A 26,351-nucleotide genomic window follows, 5' to 3' on the forward strand; every position below is an offset into this window, starting at 1 on the left:
CCACCTCATCACCTCTTCATTGGGCTCTCCTTACCAGACACATTCACAATATCCTTTGCCCCATCTCACTCTTGCTGCACCTTGTATGTTGGGCTAGGGACTGACTTACTACTGTTAACTCTTGTGGCCTTCTGTGGGCTCAGCCTCTTCTGGTGGCTCCAAAGTAAACAACCTACCTTGGATCCACTTCATATCTCAGGGAAGCAAACTTTTCTACATGGCTGCGATAAACGATATGTTTATAAACAGGTAAAGCCAGTAAATTCTTTGAGAGGCAACCGAAGTGCAAAAGACTGTTACATCTTCATTGGGACTCACAAAAGTGTTTGCTGAACTCCACATTCTGTTTGAAGCTCGGAAAATTATAAAGCAGTGTGGCTCTGCTCTTCATGTTCAGTGTGCGGGAGGGCATCTTTTCCTATTTTACTTGATCAGTATCAACATGGCCATGGTAACCCAGCGAGCTATTCTGCTGCTTGCACAGAGCGTCAACCTGGGTAGGATGTGGTCAAGACTTGGAGGCTTGAAGAATGTCAAGCATAGCTCAAAGCCACCATGTCTCTGCAGCTATAATCTTAAATATAAGCCTTGCTTTTCCAGGGATTGTTGCCTGAAGTTACCTATCCATAGATGATGCTAACCTTTTACTGGTGTGATGTAATTTCCTGTTTCGATTGACTATATGTCAGAACCTACGGATGGGTCTGTTGCGATGTATTTTTTCGTTCTTTTTTTGACACACTAATCACCCAGTGGTCAACCTGATTTTTTGTTCTACTTTTTTTGCAGCAGGATTCCTTATGAATTTTATGGTTTCTGGAAGATTTGTGCAGTGCTCCTTTTTCAGCCCTGATTCAGGGTTGTATTAGTGCCTTTCTTATCACCTCTAGTTTTATCGATCATGTTCAATGAAGAACTACCAATATTGCCAAGGAGGTTTGTTGTTTCTACCATTTGTGGACTCTCTTAATGAGACACTTTATACCTTTCAAATACATATTACTGTGCAGGGTGGCAGTCTTAACTGGCATTAGAGAGTCCCCTGCATCCAGTCCTGCACACACCTGTGGATGGCCTGTAAATAGTTTATTACATTATTACATTAACTTTACTCTCTTCGAAAGTGGGAACAATTAATCCTGCGTGTCAGTTTCACATACATTGTCTCTATTTTGTTACTCCTACATACATTGATTCCATTGGTTTATTACACAATACTGTGCCATACCCACTGTTTACTTCCATTTCATATGTCTGTTGATACATTTAATTTAAGCTAGCTAACCTTTCCAGGGGTCACGATTCTTTCTTTTCCTTTTTCAGTGATTTAGAATGCTTTTGCTTGACAAATGTTATGCTACAGATGTGACTTGGTTGACCCCCTGGTATGCCTCTGAGAACCCATAATTCTGCAGGCACTCCACTCCACCCGTATCTGGAACGGAAAGACCAGCATTGTTGTCTACTTCTGGCAGATGTCCAGTCTTTGAGACAGACAAGACATGTGTAAGTGACTCATCTTTTAACCCTGTAGTGCAGCAGTTTACTCTGGATGCCCAGATCCATTAAGCTGTTCCATATTTTCACTTTTCGATAATGAAAAAATGTATCAAAATGTATTTTTAACATTTTTGTTAACAAAACATTTTACTTTTTCAGAGTCTCTTTTTTCCTTTCAATGGATGACTGTTTAGAATTTCAAAATGTTCACTTTTGTATATGAAAATATGCTGGGGTTAAAAAATTGTTCTGTATTGGGGACTCTTTGATACACTATTATTGCCACCTATACCTCTTCCTCTTATGTCACCTTCTGCAACAACATTTCCTGTCAGTAAACAGTGGGATGGGGGCAAAGGTTGATTTCAACCTGTGGAACCCGGATGTAGTGTTCAAAGCCTATGAGTTGTCTTGTTTTGTTGCTTCCTTCAATTTCACTTCCTGCACACTGAAAGGTGGGATGTCGGTGAAGGATGCATGTAGTTTGACCCATTGGAACGAATATTAGGGTTGCTTGCCAGTGGCAGTTCCTGTTATAACATTGCATCTTATGTCACTTCCCACGAATTGCATGTGTGTTGGTGAGAAAAGTAAGGATGGTTTGACCCCGTTGGAGTAGGATGTTGTCCTAGATGCCAAGTTTCCAAGGTCCATATCTGACTAGCTGCATCAGCATAGGTTTTTTCTGTGCAATGAAGCCCTGTTTTTATAATCAGTTAGGCAAGACTACTAGTTCTGGGATGCAAGTGAAAAATCTGGACTAACGTGGTTAATCGCGCATGAACCTGAAAACCCTGGCAGGGTTGTGCCTATGTCACTTCGTATACCGTTACTTCTTTTTGTGCCATGTCCAGGGCAAGACATGGAGGGTTTATTGGTGATGTGATTGATGAGGTGGGTGTTTTGGTTCATGGTTGGCGGGGATGTTACCTAACCTGGTAAAAGATATGATCAGCTGTCAGATTATGCTAACCCTGTCCAAGTCGGAGTTGATGTAGGAAACCCCATTATTTTATACACTCCACAGGAGCCCAGGAGGAAGGGAGAGAAAACTCTAAGTGATCAGAATTACCCACCCGATCACTTACACTGGCATACCATACTCTCTCACACACAGCACTAAGATGTAAACATAAAGAGGGCCTATATATTTACAGTTCTGTATTTAACCATAAAACATTGTGTAGAGATTAAAACTAATTTAACTTTCTTTTTTTAAATGAACGCCCTCGCCGTTTCTCTGGGGAGTGAAATAAAATAATTTGGGGTGAAAAATACTAAATATGAGAGTCTGGTATGACGAAATGGATTGGTGGAATTTATAACCGAAAAGCCTTATGAGAGCAAACACCAAAAGAGTAGTCTGAGAAAGCAGCATCCACAGCAAAGCTAATGCACTTTTCCAAATTAAACACGCTGAAATGTCAAAGGAGGCGGCTGAGACGGAAAGTCCTCTCAAAAGAGGAAACTACAGAGACAAAAATTGCAATGAGAAAAACTATTCTACTTCGCTTTTGAAAAACACATTAGTCATTGTCGAAAACGGCTCTCTCACTTAGGAATAGTATTTTTGCGTCGTATGTGTCAGCAACATTTTATCAAATAATTGTATTTGGCCAAACCATGAAAGCTGCTGAAGGCTAAGTATTATTTTGTGACTGTGGCATTCCCTTCCACCGGAGCAAAAGAGAATCAAGGTCTCTAACAAACAAGCATTAGCATAGCCAATAGGTCTCGCCTTTGGGACCGGTTGCCTTAACGAAGGGTATAGCGATGATGTGCAGCCGCAATTCATAAACGTTTAACTTTTGGGGACCACCCTGACTCAATTCTGAAAGCAGGGAAATGCGCCTTAGAAACTGCTACGATTTGAGCCTCAAACAGTACACACAAAATCAGAAACACATATACTTCAATCCTGTGTTTGAAATATTGTATTTCATGAAAATAAAATATTTTATTATGAAATATCAATCAATCCTTTATTCGGCAAAAGTGGCTATAAGAGCACATAAAATACATGACAGCAGTACAATAGATCAATTTAAAAACATTTCGATAACATTATTAAAAATGCAGGAAAATAGCAACATATATAAAGTTAAAAAGATACATAAAAGCTAAAAATCCAAAATCACGATAAAAAAGAACACAACGTTCATTGGATAGCAATCTATTGTGTGGTGCAGGCATAGGCAGCATACAGGTTCCCACACCTAATCTATGAACAAATGGGTTTCCCTTTTCTGTCTACATTTTCATATATGTTAAGAAAGCGAGAAAAAGAGAATACAATTGGCTATGCTATGTTAGATCTAAGAATCCGGGAAGCTGTTCGATAATCCAGGCCCCCAGATTGTGACAGTGTATTCTTCCAGGCAGAAAGCATGACATAGTTGTTTTAGTTCACGGACAAAAAATATGCAAAAAAGGTTGGAGCTTTTCAAAATGCATTTTTATTTTCAAATGATGAAGTGATATCCTGGACTCTAGTAAATAATGTTATCTTTTTTTGCTCCTATTGCATGCTCTCTTTTTGTCCGTGCATACCAGTGCTTTTGTTGAGGCCATTTAGATTATTTTTGCTCTACTTGCTCTTCTCCAACAAATCAAATGATTAAGGATGCCAATTTACTTTTAGCCTCCAATCTCAAATGCATTCACAATGAACAAAAGGATTAAATTGTCTCTTTCAGTTATGCTTGTTTAAGTATACTTACTAGTCTGCTATTTATTACTTAATTTTATAAGCAGTTGTGTACCCACTAAGAAGGTGTTCCAGACCCCTGGGCATCCGTGAACAACTGGTTAGGAACTACTGCTGTACAGCATTCACAATGCCTTGTAGCATGACTAGAGAATAAAACAAGAACAAAAATCTCTATGACATGTCCGCTTGCCTCATTTTGTAAGCAGGCATCACCTATGCACGCTTTCATCCAAATGCCCCAGGACCTATTATGCTTTTCATTTACTCACCTGAGTTGGATTGAGAACTAAAAAAGGTAGCGCAAAAGCATTTGACCTTTTTCTAAGGCGCTGGTGTGGAAAAAGACATGGAGCTGGCTCGTGGGGAAGGAAGCCATAGAGGGAGTGGCGCAATATGAGGGCAAATGAAACATGGTGGGCCGGTGAAGAAGCAACATGGAGGGTGCACGTGTGGGAAGCATTACAGTGGGCAAGGAAGAAGCAGCACGATTGAGAGAGAGGAAAGAGGTGTGTGGAGGAAAGCAGCACATGGGCAAGAGAAAGGATCCTGGAGATGTTGAAGGGGAGGTACACCGATGGAAAACACAACACAGAGAGTGGCTAGGAGAAGCACAAGGGTGAGAGAGAGCACCATGTAGTGTGACATAGGGAGGTAGAGCAGTACACGATGCAGACAGCTGGAAAACACATGCGCTCACGTAGTTTGCTTAGCCAAAAAGAAAAAAAGCAGTGCTTCAAAACTGAGCAGTGGAAGGACACAAGTAATGTGCCCATGCTCTAGAGAGGGGCAAATACATGAAGAGGAAACCCACACAAGCTGACTAACAAAAAGCAAGCAAACGAAAGTGACAATAAGGTAAACTAAAGAAAAGCAATGGACAGGATCGAAGCCCACTGCAAGTAGGCAATTAGTTTTTTTTTGCCAACAGACTCCTTGCGCTGTTTGGAAGGCTAGATCAGAAAATGAGGGAGCTCCCCTAACACAGATCTCACACATTTACAACACTACTACCTTCCTATAGGGCAAGATGCGGTCTAATACGGTTGTGAACAGATGTTGTCCTTTTTGTGAATGGTAATCTCCACCACCTTTTAAGTGCTCTCTGCATTAAAAGCTGATGAACTTTTATTGTTTAGTTAGCTTATTTATTATGTTGAATTTTTACCACTCTTTTAATCAGTGAGTGCTTTGCAGTGACTGTGTAACAGTGAATCAACATTACGGCTCAAGCTCTAATTTTGAGCTGCACAGTACTGGGGCGATTTTACGACATGGTAAGATCACCTCAGTACTGTGCAATTATGACTAAAAACTGAGAAATAGGGAGCTATCACATGCATCTGATTTTTGTGGCGCTAAAACACGCACCAAATCCACTATTCCATGCAGTTTTACCACATACATTTAACACTTTCTCTGAGCAGGCATAATTGTGTGCTGGGTCCATTGCGGGTGAGGCGATTGGGGAAGGAATGAAAAGTTTTCGTAGCAAGGTATTTGTGAGTACGTCAAATAGGTCTACAAAAATACTACTTCACCAACTCACAAATTGTTTTGTGGATTGGCAGTGAAATGTTCATCTCTGTATTAATATAATTGTGAAGAGCAACCAGTTCTCTCACTTTTTACTAAATGTATATACATATTTCGATAACGTTCACATTTTATTCACATTTTAATGTTTTGGAGTCAAATTACAGAAGGATTTTAAAGTACTACAGTATTACTACTTCACATAGTCATAAATGACTTTGTGAATCAGCCCCTTCATGTTTGTTGTCCGATTCTGGGTGAAACAAAGATCAATTGGCTCCAATATTAAGGAGTGGGAAATGCGAATACAAAGAGCATAGTTTAAGAAAAATAACCCAGTACATATAAATATTTCAGGATTCCCCCCACACCTGTTGCAATGCTGTAGAGACATCGGTTCAAGATCAGATAGAAACTGGGTATGTTTCTTGTCTCCTTCAACCATCCTCAGTCAAGCAATTCATGTTCCACCCTCTGAAATATTCTCCGCCCAACTGAAGCAAAAGAGGATCAGGTAATGAAAAGGAAAGGCTACATTTTTTAGGGAGTAGGAGGCAAACCGACTCAGCAACTATAAGGTGTACTTCAGAAAAGACTAAGAGGAGAGCTTTCTGTTTGGTTTCTGACCATATGGGTTTGTCTTCTGAACTGGACAGTTTCATAAGTTTGGCAGATCAGCCCCTGTGGACAATCACTGTCTTAAGTTTTGGAAACACTGAGCTCCTCCCAGGGACACAGACATGTTACCGACTCACCCATCTACTCTTGCATCAACAACAATCTGCCATGTCATTTTTTAAGACATACATATATATGGACGTCAGGTCACTCCATGTATGATGTACCTCTTATTTTTAACCCTGGACTTCATTGAACAGATAAGTGCATTATGGGAACTGTGGTCTACTTTGCTTGTGTTTGTGTAAATTGACTAATGATCATGATAACATCAATTCGTAGAAGGAATCTGCATGATTACATACATGTTGTTTTACCTTAATGGAGAAAGCAGGCAACCCCAAACATAGCCCTGGCGCCCAGCAATTGTAAACTGTAAAATCTCTTATCCACATTGCATATTCTGAGAGCATGTCTATATCCTGCTCACCCTGGTGTCTGCCCTTCATGCTTTTCTATCACTACCTTTAAATATAATTAACTGCCCCAGTGGATGAGAGCTCAGAAAAAGGAAAGCAAATCTTTTAATATTTAACACTTTTGGTGACATTCTTCTGGCTTTGAAAACCCGCACCAACATAACATTTCCTTTGATATGCATCGCCTTAAATATATGTGGGGACGTAATAGAACATTGGTACTTATGGTGATATTAACCTAAAACATCTGACTAATAGGTGGGTCTTAAAGTTAAATCATGCACTACTTCACTGATATGAAAAGGTAGACAGCACATTAAGTGCTGATTAGAAACCCAGGAATAGGCTAATTTAACAAACTGAGCATGAGTTGCTGAGCTGTGAAAATAGCAGATAGAATTGAGACTTTCAGTGGGGAATGAGCATGTGAGTGGCAGCTTCTGGATAAGAGGGAGAAGTTGCCACGGAAAAGGATTGATGCCGCATAAAAGCTGATCATGCTTTACACATCACATAAAGCAGTTTTGACAAATGTGCACTTTGCACATTTTTAGAAAAATGACACTGGAACTGAGAAAAAGTTGAAATACCAGTACAGTAAAAGTGTGAATAGCTAGGTAGAAGCAGTAGGATTAATATAATGTAAAATATATTTTTATTAGTAATGTTATATTTTTATATATGTGTAAATAAACATACAGACACATATATATGTATGTGTGTATGTTTATAATAGTATTGAAATAGTAATAAATGCTACTTAAATGTATTTAATTTACATTATATTAATGTTACATATTCAAATATTTATGATTTGCTATTTTAAACTATATATATATATATATATATATATATATATATATATATATACTACTATTATAAAGAGAGAACTGTGTCATTTGAGCCAGGTAAACTAAAAAAGTACACCACCAATCGCAACACCCAATACAGCGTTGGAAAGGGGAGCTTGTTGTGAACAAGGGCTCAGGGAGCCCGAAACGCGTTATGCACTCTCTCACGGTGATGAGCAAATAAATAAGAAAATTCAGCATTCGTCTTGGTCCTTGTGGTCTGTCTCCTGTGCTTTGTAAGGAGTTTTTCGTGATATATATATATATATATATATATATATATATACTACTATTATAAAGAGAGAACTGTGTCATTTGAGCCAGGTAAACTAAAAAAGTACACCACCAATCGCAACACCCAATACAGCGTTGGAAAGGGGAGGTCCAGGAGATGGACATAGGCTATATAAAAATAAAAATAAAACGTATTTAAAAAAATTTACCATAAAAAAAAAGTAGTCCCTTGAAAGCAGCGCCGGCCGCGAGGTGCGTCATGACATCAGGAGCGAGGGGAGGAGCGGCGTACGCTGACGTCCGAGCATTGATTGCAAAGAGCGGAGACTGGAAGACTGGTGAGACGTGATTGGAGCAACCGAGAGGCGAAGAAAGGGGGACCCGATAAACGAGAGACGTGTGGCGAGTACCAGAGAGGGTCAGGAAAGGGGTCACTCACTTGTATATATATATATATATATATATATATATTACCTACTGGTGGTTGCCAGTAGGTAGTTATAGTTAGGACCTAGTTACCATAGGAAAAGCGCAACATTCTATTCCCAATAACTTTGGCGCTGATTGACGAATCTTCGCTCCTATCTTGAAAGTTTCAGGGTGATTCGGCAAGCGGGGGCCGAGAAAAAAGGGGGTCCCAAAACTTGTTTTGTCCATGCAATTTTCCATAGGAAAATTTAGACACGGCTACAGCCCGAACTGCTGAACGGAATTACACCAAATTTGGCAAAAAGTTAGCCCTTGGTTCAGAAAAAGCCCTTTTTGTTAAATGGTGTAAATCCGTTCAGTAGTTTTTTAAATATTAATGGAAAAAAGAAAGATATATATCTGGGCGGAGCCTAACCACACATCTCATTGTGAGATCTGGTTGGCTGTCAGTACTTCATCCAAGAAGTGTTGGCAGCCATCTTGGGACCAATATACATGATAGCACCTCATTAAAAAGCATAGCAGTTAATAGAAGTTTTTAAGACTTTAGTTACATTATAAATCATTTGTTGATGGTACCACACTCTTTTTAGGAATTGTGGTTTGTTCTGAGGTGATTTTACCATGTGAAAAAGCCTTCTGCTAGGATATCATGAATCATGTTTGAGAGAAAACTATTTTCTCATGCTTTTCCCACAGAGGTTTGGAAGGTGATCTATAAGCTAAACTGAGAGGATTCTGTAAATTCACATTACCTTTCTCAGCCAGGTGAGAATGAAGTCTGACATTCTCAGTAAAACATGTACATCCAACAAGGGCAGAGACTGTCAGTTGATTCCTTTGTGTTCTACTGCAGCTTCCCAGAGTGTTCTAAAGAACAACTAGGGCACTAACAGTCTTAATTAGACCAAAAGTATGGCACACCTGAAGCCATCTTTATTGGAATAAAGTGGTAACACTTAAAACATTTAATTTTCAAAGGAACAAAATGAGGGGGTGCATTCTGCCATAGAAAGTATGATTAGTGCTGCAGAAAGAAAAATTAGGGCACATTTTGAATTCTCAAATCCTCTTCCATTTCATTAAAGAATTCTGACATGCAGACTGAAACATGCACTTTGAATACCAGCAGCAGACTTCCCTGGCGAGCAGTAGCTTTACTACAGTGATCTAATGAGCAACTAGAGTGCTAACATTCAGAATTAATGGAAAATGTGTGACACATCTGAATGCCTTATTGATGGAACCAAAGAAAAAATGAAAGTATTTCCTACTGAGGAGACTGCAGTAAATGAGGAAATTAGGAAACTTCATAACAAATAAGTCACCAAAGATGGCCACCAGAGACAAAAGAGCCCAAATGTAGCGCATATATCATCCAGATGTAGCCCACGTACAGCTCAATGACTGAATTTCCCAGAGTGTTCTTAAGAACAACTAGAGAGCTTACTGTCTTACTCATAACAAAAGTATGGCACACCTGAAGCCATCTTGATTGGAATAAACTGGTAACACTTAAAACATTTAATTTAAAAAGGAATACATTGAGGGGGTTCATTTGCCATAGAAATTATGATTAGTGCTGAATGAAGAAAAATTAGGGCACATTTTGAGTGACTTCTCAAATCCTCTTCTATTTCATTAAAAAATTCTGACATGCAGACTGAAATATGCACTTTGAATACCAGCAGCAGACTTCTGTGGTGAGCAGTAGCTTTACTACAGTGATCTAATGAGCAACTCGAGTGCTAACATTAAGAATTTATGGCAAATGTGTGACATATCTGAATACCTTCTTGGTGGAATCAAAGTAAAAAACTGAAAGCATTTCCTACTGAGGAGACTGCAGTAAATGATTCAATATATTTTAATGCCTATATTATATACTTCGATATTTTGACAATCGACATTATTTACCTTCAATTCGATATTTTTAACAACTATATTATGTCCATTCGATATTTTGTCCATTCTATATTTTGACTTCGATATTATGTCCATTCGATATTATTTTGTTGATATGATGTCTAGTTACCATTAGGGCTGTAGTAGTTCACCATAGTGATGAGGGGTGTACCTAGCCTTCCTTGGGAGACAACATGACTTCCCGGATCATCGATAAATTAACCCAGCAAGTGATACGAGACTACATGTTTGAATAAAATAGCTACACCACGTGAGTAAAAGGAGTATTATAATAAACAGCCAGTAGGAGGCCCATATGGAAACAAAGTCACACTATGAGCCCGGAGGGAAGTGGGGCTCCTGTAAAAAAGGGTACATGAACCTGATGGTGGTCCAAATATGAGAGTACCTGTCCCATCTTACATGGGTTATTAAGGCCTCTTACATTCCAAGTTATACAAATCAATGGCCTGTTTAACTCTGCTCTAGTCATACTCCACACATAGTAGGATAGAAAATAGTGAGCAGCTCAAAGAGCAGTTGTAACATGACAAGTAATATGTCTCCCAAGAATGTTACTAGTAGGCAATGCCCGAACAGTGAAGAAGTAAAAGTAAGAATGAGAAAAGAAAACACAACCACTACCCTCCCACACTGGCAGTCCAAATCCACCAGGACAGAGAACACGTCCCAAAACAATGAAGGAGAAAAATAGTAATCGAGATCCATCCCAGGTTACAGCATTTCCACTTTTCATTGAAAGGGGTTAACCCATCAAGAAGAAACCAGAGAGCTGATTAAAGACCCTCAAAGAGCATTGAGAATGCCGGAGAAATCAGTGGCCACTGCCTCGAGTCACTGGCCAGGTTCACCTGAACTGATGGGTCGACCGCCAACTTCTGAATGTATCGCGAGGGGCCCAGACCACCCAACACCACACCATGGGGTCACAGAGTAACATTCAGTTTGAGGTAAAACCAGGAATACTGAACCATAACATATTATCCAAAAGAGCTGCAGAATCAGGTAGTAGTGGAAGAGCACAAATTTCATTGACATCTATGTTATGTTATGTTATGTTATGTTAAGTTAATTTGTATAACGCACGACTCACCCGGGGGCATCTCGGCGCTCGCCTAGAAATTTTACCTGAGAGCCGGGCCAAAATTAAAACAGGAAAGCTTTAAGTTGTTTCCTAAAGGTGCTGTATATGGAGATTTTTTGTAAGGCCTGCCGTAGTTAATTCCAGTGTTTTGGAGCCAGATACGAAAAAGCTTTACCCCCAGTATGACTCAGGCATATACCGGGCACCTGTAAAAGGCCTAGTGTGCTGAATCTGATATTTCTGTACGTATATGTTTTATGAGTTTCTTTTGCAGAATGTGAGGTCCTCTGCCTTTCAATGCATTGGAAGTGAGACAGCAGATTTAAAAAAATGATCTCTTCCCTACAGGTTATCAGTGTAGCTCTCTCAACAAGGGGGCAGAGGGGGATCCTGCTGGGTGGTTCAGTATCATTCTGGCCGCAGTGTTCTGGACCACCTGTAATTTAGTAAGTAGGGTCTCTCCCACTTCTGCCAACAGAGCATTACCATAGTCTAATCGGCTGATGACCATGGCTCGAACTAAAGTTCTACGGTGATTAGTGGGCATGTAAGGAAGGATTCTGCGGAGTAAACGCAGGCTATAATAGCAGGAGCTGGTAGTGGCAGCAATATGGTCTTTCATGGTTAATGTCTGGTCTAATTTTAGGCCTAGATTTTTGACACATTGTTTAGGAATGGGGCAACTCCCAGTTGTGAGGGCCACCATTCATCCGACGAGATAGCTGAGGCTTTACCCAATAGCATGACCTAGGTTTTTCCCGGGTTCAGCTGGAGACGGTTCTCCGTCATCCAGCTAAAAATTGCAAGCATTCCGACGGAGAACCGCAATTTCTCTGCTTCTAGTTTAGGGCCGGTAGCAAAGATAAGCTGAGTATCATCAGCATATGAAATTATCTCAAAGCCTAGTTGTTCCACGATTTTTGTCAGAGGTACAATATAAATGTTGAATAAAGTCGGGTTTAGGCAGGAGACCTGAGGTACACCCCTATCCAGATGATTTTTTTCTGTCCGGTATTGCCCTAGCATGATAGTTTGCGTTCTATCAGACATAAAGTTCTGCAACCATTTCAAGACTGTCCCTTGGATGCCGCAGGAGACTAACCTCTCCGCGAGCATTGAGTGTGAGATGGTATCAAACGCAGCGGAGAGATCTAGTAGGATCAGTACTACTGATCCTCCTGCATTCATTGTCTGTCTGAGGGAATCAGTTACAGCCAGAATGGCGGTCTCGGTACTGAAACCCGGTCGAGAGCCAGATTGTGATGGATCCAAGATTTCGTTGGACTCCAGGTATAGACTTAGCTGCCTGTTAGTTACACCTTACAGCGACTTGCCCAGTAAGGGTAGTAAAGAAATAGGGCGATAGTTGCTGAGTTCTCGAGGATCCGCCGTCGTTTTTTTCAGTATTGGGCGTACAAACGCTCCCTTCCATGTTATTGGAATGGTATCTGATTGTATTGAATGATTATAAATATTTCAAATTGCAGGGGCGCAACTAGTGGCTAAAAGGGCCATTGTCTTTGGAGGGCAAAGATCTTGAGGTGAGCCAGATTTAGCGGAGGAGAGTGCATTAGAAACCTCCTCAAGCGTGGTTAATTGGAAACAATATTAAGTACTACCTGCCATTTTTCCTAATCCCTCTAGTCTAGTAGAGGCTTTGTGATCTTGAGAGGCGATCGATGAGAAGTTGGCATGAATATTAATTATCTTTTCTTGAAAGTAGATTGCTAAAGAATTGCAAAAATCTTAGGTTTCCATTGGCGATTGTCTGTAGACTTGTGGAGATACGAAATCTCTTACAATATTAAAGAGGCCCTTTGGGGAATTACTGGCGTGTTCAATTTGATTAAAAATAAACAAACGTCTGGCTGATTTTAAATTCAGATGTTAACTAGACAGAGATTGTTTGTACCGTAGTCTGTTTTGAGGGTCTTTACTATTCCAATGGCCACCAGGACTCAGCTGTCTCTCTGTAAGCAGTATATAGTTGCATAGGCAGCTTAAACTGGGTTCACCAAGGGAAACAACCCCCTTTTGTACCGCTTTGTTCGCTATAAGTTGGCAGGGTATGCTCAGACGTGAGTCCCTTGCTAACTTAAATAAATAAATAAATAAATAAATAAATAAATAATGCTCCGTCCATCACCACCCCCTTTTGTACCGTATAGTTGCATAGGCAGCTTAAATCGGGTTCACCAAGGGAAACATATATCCTGAACCCACTGGTGATGGCCTCTGTCCCGCAACTCCTCCAGCACCCTTTCACAGAAATTCGCTGGTCTACTGTAGGGCCTGAAAGAATCTTTACCCTGAACTGTGATGTGGAGTCAAGCCAGGCAGAGCATGCTTTACTGGATATTTGCCTGCTGGAGTTTTTGCTTGTCAGGAAGAAACTTACTTCTCACCTCCAGAATGAAAAGGTATTTCCTTAAAACAAAAATTGGGAAGTCTCTCTCAGGCCAGGGGAAGAACAGCGTCCCTAGCTCTGAGGTTTAGGGGTGGGTGAAGATGGGCCTGGCAGGCGTGCCGGGCAAAGGCCTGTTAGTGAAGAACCGATGCACCCTTTCCACTATCAGCGTATGGGAAAAAACATCTGCAATATATAGAGTCACAACTAGCATCTGTTCTACATAGTCTTTGAGCCTACCTGTATTTGCGGACTCAGGGATGGAGAGTATACAAATGTTGTTGCAGTGTGATCAGGCCTCCAAATTTTCTTTTTTTATGCGGCTATTACATTGAGGATCTTTTCCATATTTAAGAGTGATCTTTTTTTGCAGTTAGGTCATCTTCTGCATTGGAAATCTGCTGTTCCGCCTCTTCTATCAATCGTGTTTCTCCGACTTGTGTTAGATGGTATTCATCCTGGCTCCTAGCGAGTCCATTTTTACTATATAGACACCAGGCTTTCCTGCATTGACCACAGAATAATCTTAATTTCCTCATCTCCCACCTCTCCCTCTGGTGGGGAGTTATGCTCTAGAGGTGGAGATGGTTCTAGTGCCACTGATCGATGCTTTTGCGCGTAGCAAAGTGTTGCTTTGGCTGTTTTCCATCAATATTCCCTATCACTAGTCATCAAACTTCACCTCTTGGCCCCATGTTGTGCATGCAAAGAATACAGTGATGTGGGAAAAATAGGGACCCCTAATTGCAATGAATGAACTTGTTGGCCGTAGGGAACATATCATGATGGGAAAGAAAGAGAACCAGCAACAAGTATACAAAAATCACAAAACTTATAAGTTCCAGGACAACAGAATGCTAATTACTTAAAAAGCATTGTGCATTATTATTAAAAAATGACTATCAATATTCAATAATTTTTTATACATCATGATCTTGTTATTTTAATTATATTGTGTTTTTTTCAAACATCAGAAACCATTCTTATTTTATAATTAAAATCATTAGTGCATCAGGATAAGGGTATTTGTTTACAGCTCAACAGACCTGACAGAGAGCCCTCCTGATCCCCGGTCCGATTCCTACCGCAGGCAAGTCTGGGACACACAGTGGGGGACACACAGCTCCAGCTGTGGGCTCACCTGCAAGTAGGGCAGCATTGTTAGAGCCGCACACTCGCTTCCCAGTAAAGCCACTGTGCTGTCCCCAGCTCGAGATGGTATGATGTCCTGCTCCGAGGCCCAATTTTCAGTGTCAGCTACAGATGATGGTTCAGTGCAGCCTGGCAGCTACACTGAGCCAGCCAAGGTGACCAACCGTCTGTAAATTACACGGACTGCCCGTAATTTGGTCCTCTTGTCCATTGTCCACGAAGAATTCTTTCATGGATGCCTGTTGTCCGTAATTTCGGACTTTAGAGTGAGCTGCTCCCTGCAAGCAGACTGAGAGCCCTGTAACCCTCACTGCAGGGGCCAGCTAGTGCTCCTGCTGTGATCAGTGGCCTGCAACAGCTCCTTCCCGACCTGGCACAGGCCTCCATCGGCCCATTATCATTCTGTATGTCGGCCTAATTATCACATACAGAATGATAATAGGCCAGTGACAGCATTTGCTGGACCTCTTCATTCCAGAGCCCAGGGCATGGCAAACTGCTATTGTGTTTGGGCTCCTGTCACCTCACCAGGGGACAAGCTCTGGGGTGGGTGGAGGGTTCATTTTGGCCCATGTTACCCAGGTGCATCCAATATGCAAACACAGGTATTTAAGTTTTACTCTGGCACACAAAAGATGCAGTGCAAGGTTCTCTCAACCTAATGTAAACTTATTTTGACTTGTGTTTGTGTTGGTTGCCTGTTTACTTCTGTAATATTGCACAACCTCCTCTGATGGGTCCTGTTTGTTTACACTCACTGTCAGAATTTGCACCCATGCCAGTTAGTCACCCTAAGCCAGCCACCCCAACAGGATCCCAGGAACTGAGGCCACAATCGGCATGGTGGCAGTCCATTGCCACAGTCTTAGATGAGGAATATGTTTATAGGGTGCAGTGCAGGCAGCTCCCCGCATCACGGCAGCCCGCCATTAGTCTGGAAACCAAGCATTGTAGTGGATTATGTCCTCAGACCGCAGGAGCCACACGGATGGGCGTCCATGTTGCCTGCTGGCTCTCTGGCGCCCCTGTTCTTCACTAATGTATGTCACAACACAGGATTGTGCTTCTGACAGACCAGTAAGGCTGGATATGGTTCAAAAACATGAAAACCCTCTGAGAGTCGGGTGAGTATCAAGTCAACTAGGCAGGGATGATGAAGAATGAATTACAAGTCAGGCATGAATGCTTAAAGACCACTGTAGCCATAAGAGCCTATCACACATCAGTCCAGCGACTCAGGGGTGTAACACAGCCCCCGCAGCTCCCGCAGTGCGGGGGCCCCAAGTTCCAGGGGGCCCCCTCGGCACTGCACTCTGGCCGGAGAGCTCCTGATTGAGCCCGGAGGGGGGCCCTCTACGTACCCTGCAGGGAGGCCCCCTCAGTTTTCGTTATGCCAATGCTGCAACTCTGAAAGGCCGGTGTTGCTGTAGCAGAGTACGCAAAAAGAAACTCAATGAGGCGTTGAAAACTTTCAAACTGAACATCGAGATATTCCCAAATGAAGTGCTCAAGTTGTTGATGCCCATGCTTTGAAATCATTAAAAAACTGTGCCTTCTGAAAGAAGGTAGAATGGGAAAGCATAGTCAAATCATCATCATCATACTTTCTTTCAGCTGAATTGCCATAAAAGTGTTCAAATTCACAATTGTGCTCCGGTATCCAGTAGAAAAAATACAAAGGTGAACAGTTAATAGATAACAACATGTCTTTATAAAAACGAATGTACAAATGGCTAGGACTCATATGAACACCGATATTGCAAATAAAAGTTCAACAGGAACAGACAGCCAACGATGTCTTGATTAAGCCATTTCTGCCTGATACTCGTTACAGCCTTTTGAAATGGCATAGTAAAATGTGCTCACTGTTACCTTCCAGAAAAAAAGTTGGACAAAATATTTTAAGCAGCGAAACACAAACATATTTTTTATGTAATGCAAAACACACAAATCTGTGAGCTGGGATCCAGAGGGCTTTCAGAGACAATGATGATATGCAGGGAATATAGCTATCTGTTATGGTGGAGATTGAAACTGTAAAAAACAAGCTTCAGTAGAACAAAAACAGAAATATACATAGAGTGAAATCTCCTCATTTGGTAATAAGAAATGCTAGGATGTACAAATGTACAAAGTCGATGGACTCTCAACTTCATCAGTCTGTATTTTTACAGGTATTGGAGCTTAGTAAGGCATTAACCTCGCAAAGAATAAAAGAGAAGCAGTTTCAGTCTCTGTAAAAGGCAGCAATCTATATCTATACTAATATAATAATGAGAGAGCCCAAACCTTTGAGGCGGGTAATCTCAGGAACCACAGCACCAATCACAACATCCAATACAGCGTTGGAAAGGGCAGTTGCAGCAGACGGACATAGGCTATGCAGACGCCCACCATATACATTTAAAAGGTAAAAGAACCGTGCCAGCAAAGTAGTACCTTGTGGGCGTGTCTGCGTTGTGCTGTGGGCATTTGCTGGGGGAGTGACAAACGCTGCGGGCGTGTGGTACGTTCCGCCCTTCATGCCATGCCTCATATCATGTGCTAATCCCACCCTGATCCCTTTAAATACCCCTGCACCCCATAATCATAACCCACCCTTACTCCTTAAAATACCCCAACACCCTTAAAAACTAACCCATCTTAACCCTATAAATATACCCTGTACCCCAAATACCCAAACCTATCCCTAAACCCTAAAAATACCCCTGTACCCCAAAACCCAAACCTAGCCCTGAACCCTATAAATACCCCTGTACCTCAAAACCCAAACCTACCCCTGAACCCTAAAAATACCCCTGTACCCCAAATCCCAAACCTAGCCCTGAACCCTAAAAATACCACTGCACCCAAAAACCACCCCTGAACCCTAAAATACCCCTGTACCCCAAAACCCAAACCTAGCCTTGAACCCTTAAAATACCCCTGTACCCAAAAACCCAAACCTACCCCTGAACCCTAAAAATACCCCTGTACCCCAAACCCCAAACCTAGCCCTGAACCCTAAAAATAACCCTGTACCCCAAAACCCAAACCTACCCCTGAACCCTAAAAAAACCCTCTACCCCAAAACCCAAACCTAGTCCTGAACCCTAAAAATACCCCTGTACCTCAAAACCCAAACCTAGCCCTGAACCCTTAAAATACCCCTGTACCCCAAAACCCAAACCTACCCCCGAACCCTAAAAATACCTCAAAACATATACCCCTATACCCATACTTATCTTATCCAAACTTTAAAATAAACATGCTTTTACCATTCATAAATTTACAACGAATTTCGTTATAAATGTATGCGTGGTAAAAGCATATAAAATGAAATGCCATGCGTTATAATGGCATTGCGGAGTCATGGTATTTTCGTAATGAAAGTATGCGGAGTGATGGTATGCGGAAAGAAAGTTGCGGAATAATGGGTGTTTACCCTCCCCGGTAAGTACATTGGTGGCACGGCGGCCCACATCTCCAGCACCATACTCATATTTTTTCACCACCCATTTGAAAACTGCACAGATCTCTCTCATTGATGGCCAGCACCGACATACACTTTTAGACACACCGCCTGCCACAAGTTCTAGAATTGCGAACTTTAGAGCTGGGGAGCTACGTTTGAATCTCTGCATCAGCTCAACATCCTGTGATTCCAGGCAAATCGCTTTGTCTCCCCGTGCCTACCACAAATGAATGTGTTCTTCTGTAATGTAAATTGTGCTCATGTCATGTTGTCGAGTTCGCACTATATAATATTGCAAGGAAAAATAAAGTAGGGAAACTCGAGTTCACACACTACTGAACGCGCACTCTTAAGTGCATCAGCAGTGCACTGTGAATCGGAGCGTTTCACAGGCCGGTCAAAGATAAGAAATGCTATCAAAACGAAATCCTACAAACCATTATACTACTGGTCGGCAGCAATTCCTACCCGGACAACGTCGGGACGGGCTGCTAGTATTACAATATTTTGACACACAGCAGCGCAGCAAGCCTTTCTGCGCAAAAACAATCCTACATGTAACACAGGCACCCTTGTGTTGCTCAAATATGAATTTACCTTGAAAAAATGAAAGACAGTAGGCTTTGGCAAAAGAGGAACAATCGGTTTAATTAAATACAGCAGCTGGTAGAGCATTTAACAGAGTCGGTCTGCAAACTGTCTCAAAGCTTATTGGTTTCAGCCATCATTCCTTTGGAAACAGAAATTTGGGCCTTGTCATGCGGCCAAAAATCTGGTCTTTTGATAAGAAGCAAAGGTGGGCCTCAATGTAGACACAACGTGGGCCAGAGGGTAGGTGTGCAGATGTCTGGCATGCGGAGCACGTGATCACTGCCTGTAATGGGCATGCTGTATTCTGATTGGCTGTGTGTTCCTAACTTAGTGTGGCATCTGACTTTATGGCATTTTTGGGAACGTGTGCCACTCTCGCCAAATGTGTTTTATTGGGGCCAGTCTCTTGAGACCATTGTGGTGTAGCTGTCTATCTGTGGGATCGATCTGGGATTTCTTGTGTCTGCATTTGTCTAACAAGTTGAGGAGGAGGTTATATCAGGTGAATCAACAACGGAGATGTGAGTTTGTTAATATACGTACAGATATCATGGTTTACATTGGCATCGTATATTTCAATATTAACACTTGCACCGTGGTGCAAGGGTACCTGATTTGGCGCTTGGCAGCCACAGGTGCACCAGCACAGAGGGAGAGCAGGAATGTGCCATATCTAAGTAGAAATGGCTCATTCTTGCCCTCTCCATTTGATACAGAGAAGTGCCTCAAGTTTTGCTGCATTGCACCAAATATCAGTAAATCTGACCCCAAAAATGTATTTAAGTGCTTTTTGGGAAAGGGGATGGTGTGACAATATATTATAAAGAATAAAGCATCCCCCCTTTCTATACACTATAATGATATTGCAAGCAAGCTGGGAGTCCTATAGCTTTCTAAAGGAACTCCTCAGTGAAGTACAACATTCTTATGGTGCACAGAGGGGGTTATTTTATACCATATATCAGAAAGAAAAAGTATTCTCCTTAATGTCTACTGGTGACCGTTGAGATTATGGAGCAAATAGAAAATGTCTGTGTGACCTGTAAATCAATGCATAGCATGGCTCATGCATGTAAATTTGAAGTAGAGTCTGCAACAGTTTCCTTGTAGGTAGTATCCAGCCGTGGCCCGTGGAGGGAGTTCGGTGGGCATGGAGGCGGTGCGGGGGAGGGGCAAGGTGGGCAGTGGTAAACAACGGAATATGGATAATTGCAGGTAAGTAAACAATTTAAAAAATAAAACGAATTTCGTAGCGCACCATGCACCGCGGCCCCTCCACGGGCCGCGGCTGGTAGTATCTTTCAGATTTGGCAGATGTAAATGCAAGTGTCCACTATATTTTTATCCACTGTAAAATCTGTTTTGCTGTTTGAACTTTCCTTCAAGAATTACTCTTTCAGCTTTTACTTTACGACTGCAATGCATGTAGTTTTCTTTTTTTCTTTTCTTGTGATGTATATTGATTTTCCCTTCAGTGAGAGCAATATTTTAGAATGTGATTACTTTACAGGCGAAAGCAGACATCATAGAGCCATGGCTCTGCACAATCTGTACTTTCTCTTGACCACATGTGGAAAATACATTGCTAATGTCAGCCATCAAAGGTGCACACCTCCTTGGGTGCTGTACTGAAAGCTTGAAATAACACATGCGTTCAATAATGCTGAAAATAACGCATGCCTTCGAGTCGATACCAATTTAAATTTAGGAGTAGAAAGAAAGTTCCATGAAATGTATCGTTGAAATATAATAATTTTTGAGGTGAGGTCTATTTTTCTTTGTATTCTTCATTTGTTGTGATTCACCTATTATTTGGACTACTTCAAAATAACAGCCGGTTTGCCGGGGATTGCATAGCTGTGAGCGATTTAGCACACCATGCGAAGTAAAGGAAGGGACTCACTCTGGAGCTCCTTAGTTACAGGCCCCAAGTCGGTAGGGTCTTTTGACAACTTCTGAGAAGAATCTGCAGAAGACTTGAGACCTTTGTGTAATGGGATGTACCACGCCACAACGTCTCACAGCGGGCATCTGCCCCAAGGCTGTCAACCGGACCAGAGGTTCTTTACAGTGACCGCATTCAGAGAGGTCTCGCTGAAGGACACGTTTATCTGCATGCAGGTGGTCACTTTGCATTATATAGCACAATAAAGCTATTTGACACTATACATTGATGCTAACTTTTATCTCTTTTGTGGGCACCTTCCACCCAATGATGACAGACTGACAACAGTCCTGCTTCTCCTGACTGAACCCTGCTCTCTTCCACTTGTACAACTGGGAATACTGTGTGATCTTCAGCACCACAATTGTCACATTTCAAAGACAGGTGGTTCTTTGTGCTCCACAGCATTCAGCTAAACCGTGTATGCCTGTGTGTGATGTGTAGGATGTGTTACCTTGCAAATGCTTACTATTTGAACTGCTCTGCAGCTGCACATACAATCCATCACAGAGAGCTTGTGTCATCTCCTGTCTCCACTATGTTTCTATTATTTGTATCTCATTTTACTTCTCTCTACCTCCCTGAGGAACCCCACTCTTTTCATTGGTTGTGTTGTGTTCCGCCTGTGACGGAACAGGCGCCCTACGTAAGGTCATGTGACCTTAGTTTAATAAAGTGGTCGCGCACGCACGTACACCAGTAGGGCTACGGCTGCGAGACCAGTAAGAAGTGAAACTGGCTCAGTGTAATTATTGCAGGCCGAAGGTTTGCCCCCAATTGCCCCCCGGTGTGTTGGTGCGGCCCAGACTCTGGTCGGCCCACGCGACACAACAACTGGCGATGAGGGTGGGCATGCCCTCGCTGTGTGTGGAGTGCGGAGTGGCGGCTGCGAGCACTGCCATTGGCTCACGGCACTCGTGCCCCGGCGTGCGGCGCGCTGCGCCCCAGGAGATGGCGGCTCGGTCGGAGCGCTTGGTGACCTGGAGTGATTGCTGCGGTGGCCCTGAGACAACATCACGGGCCCGTGGAGGTGAGGAGGCGTGAAGATACCACAGACCGCTGCCTTCCGCATCCATAGCGTCGGCCTGCAGGCCACATGGTGCCATATCCCGGGGAGGTGCGCAAGTCCATACTGCTAGCCTCAGAGTGCTGCGAGGCTCTGGGAAGCCTTATTGCCTGCCCCCTGCCCAGGTCCAAAAGTAGAGGTGCACGTTGCCTCAGAGTGCTGTGAGGCTCTGGAAAGCCTTACTGACGGCCCCCTGCCCAGACCCAAGAGTAGTGGTGCACGCTTCTGGTACAGAGGCCCACTTTACAGCGTGTGGGGGTGGGAGAAGAGGGGGGCCTACATCACAGGCCTTGTTGTGGGCAGTGTGGGTGAGTGGAGGAGCTCACCACAGGGGGAACAACCTCCCTGCGAGCCAGAGAAGAGTACAGGCCTCAGCCACAGGCCAGCCAGGGTGCTGTGGATCTCGACAGTCGGGGAGACCAACGAGCACTGGTACAGGCAACACCCCCCAGTCAGCAAAACACAGGAGGCAGAGGGAAAGTCATCCCACATACATTGCAGGAAGCAAACATCTCCAAGCCCAAGGAGGCTGACACCCTAGTGCAGCTGCAATCAGGAGAATCAGTTAAACTGCGGGGGAGCCTTCAGAGAAAGCAAATACACCGGTCAAGGTGACAATCATGTCCACAATACCCCAATCGAGCCTTTCATAGTGGAGGGATCGCCCTCATCACTTGCACCCAAGTGGAAAGACTGGATGGGCCGCCTACTCATATTCTTCGTGGCCAACAAGGTTCACAAGGACCAGAAAAGAGCCATGTTACTTCATCCATAACATCGCCAAGACACTGGTAGAGGTCACACCCAAGAATCACCACACATTGATAAACGCCTTCAATTGACACTTCGAACCGATGGCCAATCAGGACTATGAAAGATTCATATTTAGGCAGGCACATCAACTCCCCGAAGAATTGCTGGATACCTACCACGGCGACTCAAAAACCTGGCGTCCACGTGCGGGTTCGCCGACGTAACGGAAGAGATCAGGGGACAAGTAATACAGAGTCTGCCAAGCTCCGTGAGCAGATACTGGAAGAGTCCGGAAAGTCCCTCGCTGACACACTGACCTTGGGGCGCACCAAGGAACTGTCAAAAGCACGGGCTGCGCACATGGAAGCGGTCCTCCAGGCGCTCGTAAAGACCGAACACGTGAATGCTGTGACGACAAAACCTCCGACGAGGTGGGTCAAGAAGGGACCCGGAACATCGACCTCAGGACAAACAAAAACCTGCGGATATCGCAGAGGACCACCCCATCAGGTGGCTGAGTGCCCCGCCAAAGGCAAGAGATGCTCGGGGTGCGGAAGCTTTACCCACTTTGAGAAAGTCTGCAGATCCAAGAAATACCGCAAGCCCCGACAAGTGGTCAACACCCTGCCAGAAGGAGAGAGAAGGCAAAGTGACATGGACGATGACGAGGAGGAAGAGCGAGTAGTGCATAAAGTACACATGATCGGCAACACAACACGAAAGGTAAGACGTCTACCCCAGTGCAGCATTCGCGTGGGCTCCGAAGACATCATGGCGGTAGTTGACACCGGCGCCACCATTCATATCATGGCCTCTGCCGTCCACCAAACCATGAATCCCATGCCAGTCCTGTGCCCCTCGGCAATCACAGTGTTCCCCTATGGTCAAGACACACCCCTGAAGATACGAGGTCGGTTCAAAACCTCCATATCACATGGTGCTCATTCAATCACCGCCAACGTCTATGTCACCGAAGACGGACAAGGCATGCTAGTAGGTGCCGAGCGGCTGAAGATTAGTCGTGGTGATGTTTGCCTTCGGGGTACACCAGGAGTCCATCCAGCATCTTCTAACAGAATTCTCAGAAGTCTTCAAAGGAATCGGAAGGTTTAAGGGTAAAGAGGTCCATCTCCATATTGACCCCACAGTCCAACCGGTGGCGTTGCGGCATCGGCAAATAGCTTTCCACCTGTGCCTCCTGGTTGAGGAAGAGCTCAAGAAGTTGGAGACCGCTGGCATAATCGAGAAAGTGACGGGTCCCATTCCGTGGGTCTCTCCAATTGTGTTCACCCGGAAGCCACCATCCATATCATGGCCTCTGCCATCCACCAAACCATGAATCCCATGCCAGTCCTGTGCCCCTCGGCAATCACAGTGTTCCCCTATGGTCAAGACACACCCCTGAAGATACGAGGTCGGTTCAAAACCTCCATATCACATGGTGCTCATTCAATCACCACCAACGTCTATGTCACTGAAGACGGACAAGGCATGCTACTAGGGTGCAGAGCGGCTGAAGATTAGGCGTAGTGACGTTTGCCTTCGGGGTACACCAGGAGTCCATTCAGCATCTTCTAACAGAATTCTCGGAAGTCTTCAAAGGAATCGGAAGGTTTAAGGGTAAAGAGGTCCATCTCCATATTGATCCCACAGTCCAACCGGTGGCGTTGCGGCATCGGCGAATAGCTTTCCACCTGCGCTCCCTGGTTGAGGAAGAGCTCAAGAAGTTGGAGACCGCTGGCATAATTGAGAAAGTGACGGGTCCCACTCCGTGGGTCTCTCCAATTGTGTTCACCCGGAAGCCTAAACAGCCTGACGCAGTGAGGATCTGTGTGGACATGCTGTTACCCAATGCCGCCATCAAGACGGAGCGCCACAATACTCCCTCCATATATGAACTCATTGGGGAAATGGACGGAGTTTGCTGGTTTTCCAAGTTATATCAATGATCTGGCTACCACCAGCTGGTGCTGGATGAGGCGTCTCGCAACATCACAACCTTCTCAACTCACGTGGGGCTCCGGAGATATACCCGGTTGAGCTTCGGGGTATCCAGCTCAGATAAAGTCTTTCAGAATATCATACAGGAACTCATCACGGACATCCCTGGTGTCATCAACGTTAGTGACGACATCATGATACATGCAAAGACCATCCCGGAACATAACAATTGCTTAATTCAAGTACTTCGTCAATTGCGAGATGCGGGACTCACCCTTCACTGGGAGAAGTGCAAATTCTTAAAACGGAAGGTACAGTTCTTCAGATACACGGTCTCCCTGACCCTGAAAAGGTGAGAGACATCAAAGACGCCATCGCCCCCACAAATGTCACAGAAGTCCGCAATTTCCTCGGTATGGTGAACTATTGTGGGAGGTTCATTCGAGATCTTGCCAACCTGACCCTGCCGTTGAGGTAGCTCACCAAAGATTCCACCCCTTGGAAATGGGACCCGGATCAAGCCAAAGCCTTCACGGAAATCAAAGAGGCACTTTCAGAGGCAACCACGCTTGCCTTCTTTGATCCAAGGAAGCTGACACTTGTGGCAGTGGATGCTGGTCCCATGGGACTGGGGGCCGTGCTGCTGCAAAGACGACACCAGGATGAGAATTGGGCCCCTGTGGCATTTGCCAGCAGGTCTCTCAATGAGACGGAGCAGAGATACTCCCAAATTGAGAAGAAAGCCATTGCCATCCACTGGGGGTGCCGTCATTTTCACCTTTACGTATATGGTAATCTCTTCGTGGTAGCAACTGATCACAAGCCACTGGTCGCACTATTCTCGGGACCTCCACAAAACCACCGCCTCGGATCGTGAAGTGGATGTTGCAGCTCCAAAATTACAATTGCCGGGTGCAATATCAGCCTGGCTCTTGGAACCCTGTCGACCACCTGTCTCGGCATCCCCGAACAGCCATCATTGAGGAAATGGAAGACGTGGCCGATACCGAAGAGTATGTCCGGTGTATCACCGCTTGTTCCTGCCCCATTCCCATCTCCATGGAGAGTCTGAGAGAAGCCACGAGTAAAGACGACTGCCTACAACGGGCCAAAGCAGTGCTGCAGAGTGGTAACTGGCACAAGGCTAAAGAGGAATGGAAGATCCTAACAACCAACGCGCAGCGTATTATGGACATTTTATACCATGTCAGAGACGAGCTCACTGAAGATGCCACGGGGTGCCTGCTAAGAGGACACCGGCTGGTAATTCCAACATCATTAACCGCTCAAGTTGTTCAGCTCGCTCACATTGGGCATCAAGGCATGGTCAAGGCCAAGTCACGACTCAGAACCAAAGTGTGGTTCCCACTAATGGACGGACCGGTGTAGGCTACTGTCCTGTCATGCGCTGCCTGCCAAGTGACGGGTGAAACACCCCGACCGGCTCTGATCATTGTAGAACCAAGTCCGAAATCCTCATGGTCGTGTGTCAGTTTAGACTTTGGTAGCCTTCCTGACTGCCGCCACACGTTTGTGGCTATCGATGATCACTTCAAATATACGGAGGTGGAAATCATATCAGCGCCGAGCGCCATGGAGGTGATCCCAAAACTTGAAAAGATCATGGCCACTCACGGTCTCATACGTGAGCTAAGGACTGACAACGGACCTCCTTTCC

Source organism: Lissotriton helveticus, chromosome 8 (genome assembly GCF_964261635.1).
Source record: "Lissotriton helveticus chromosome 8, aLisHel1.1, whole genome shotgun sequence".
NCBI lineage: Eukaryota > Metazoa > Chordata > Amphibia > Caudata > Salamandridae > Lissotriton > Lissotriton helveticus.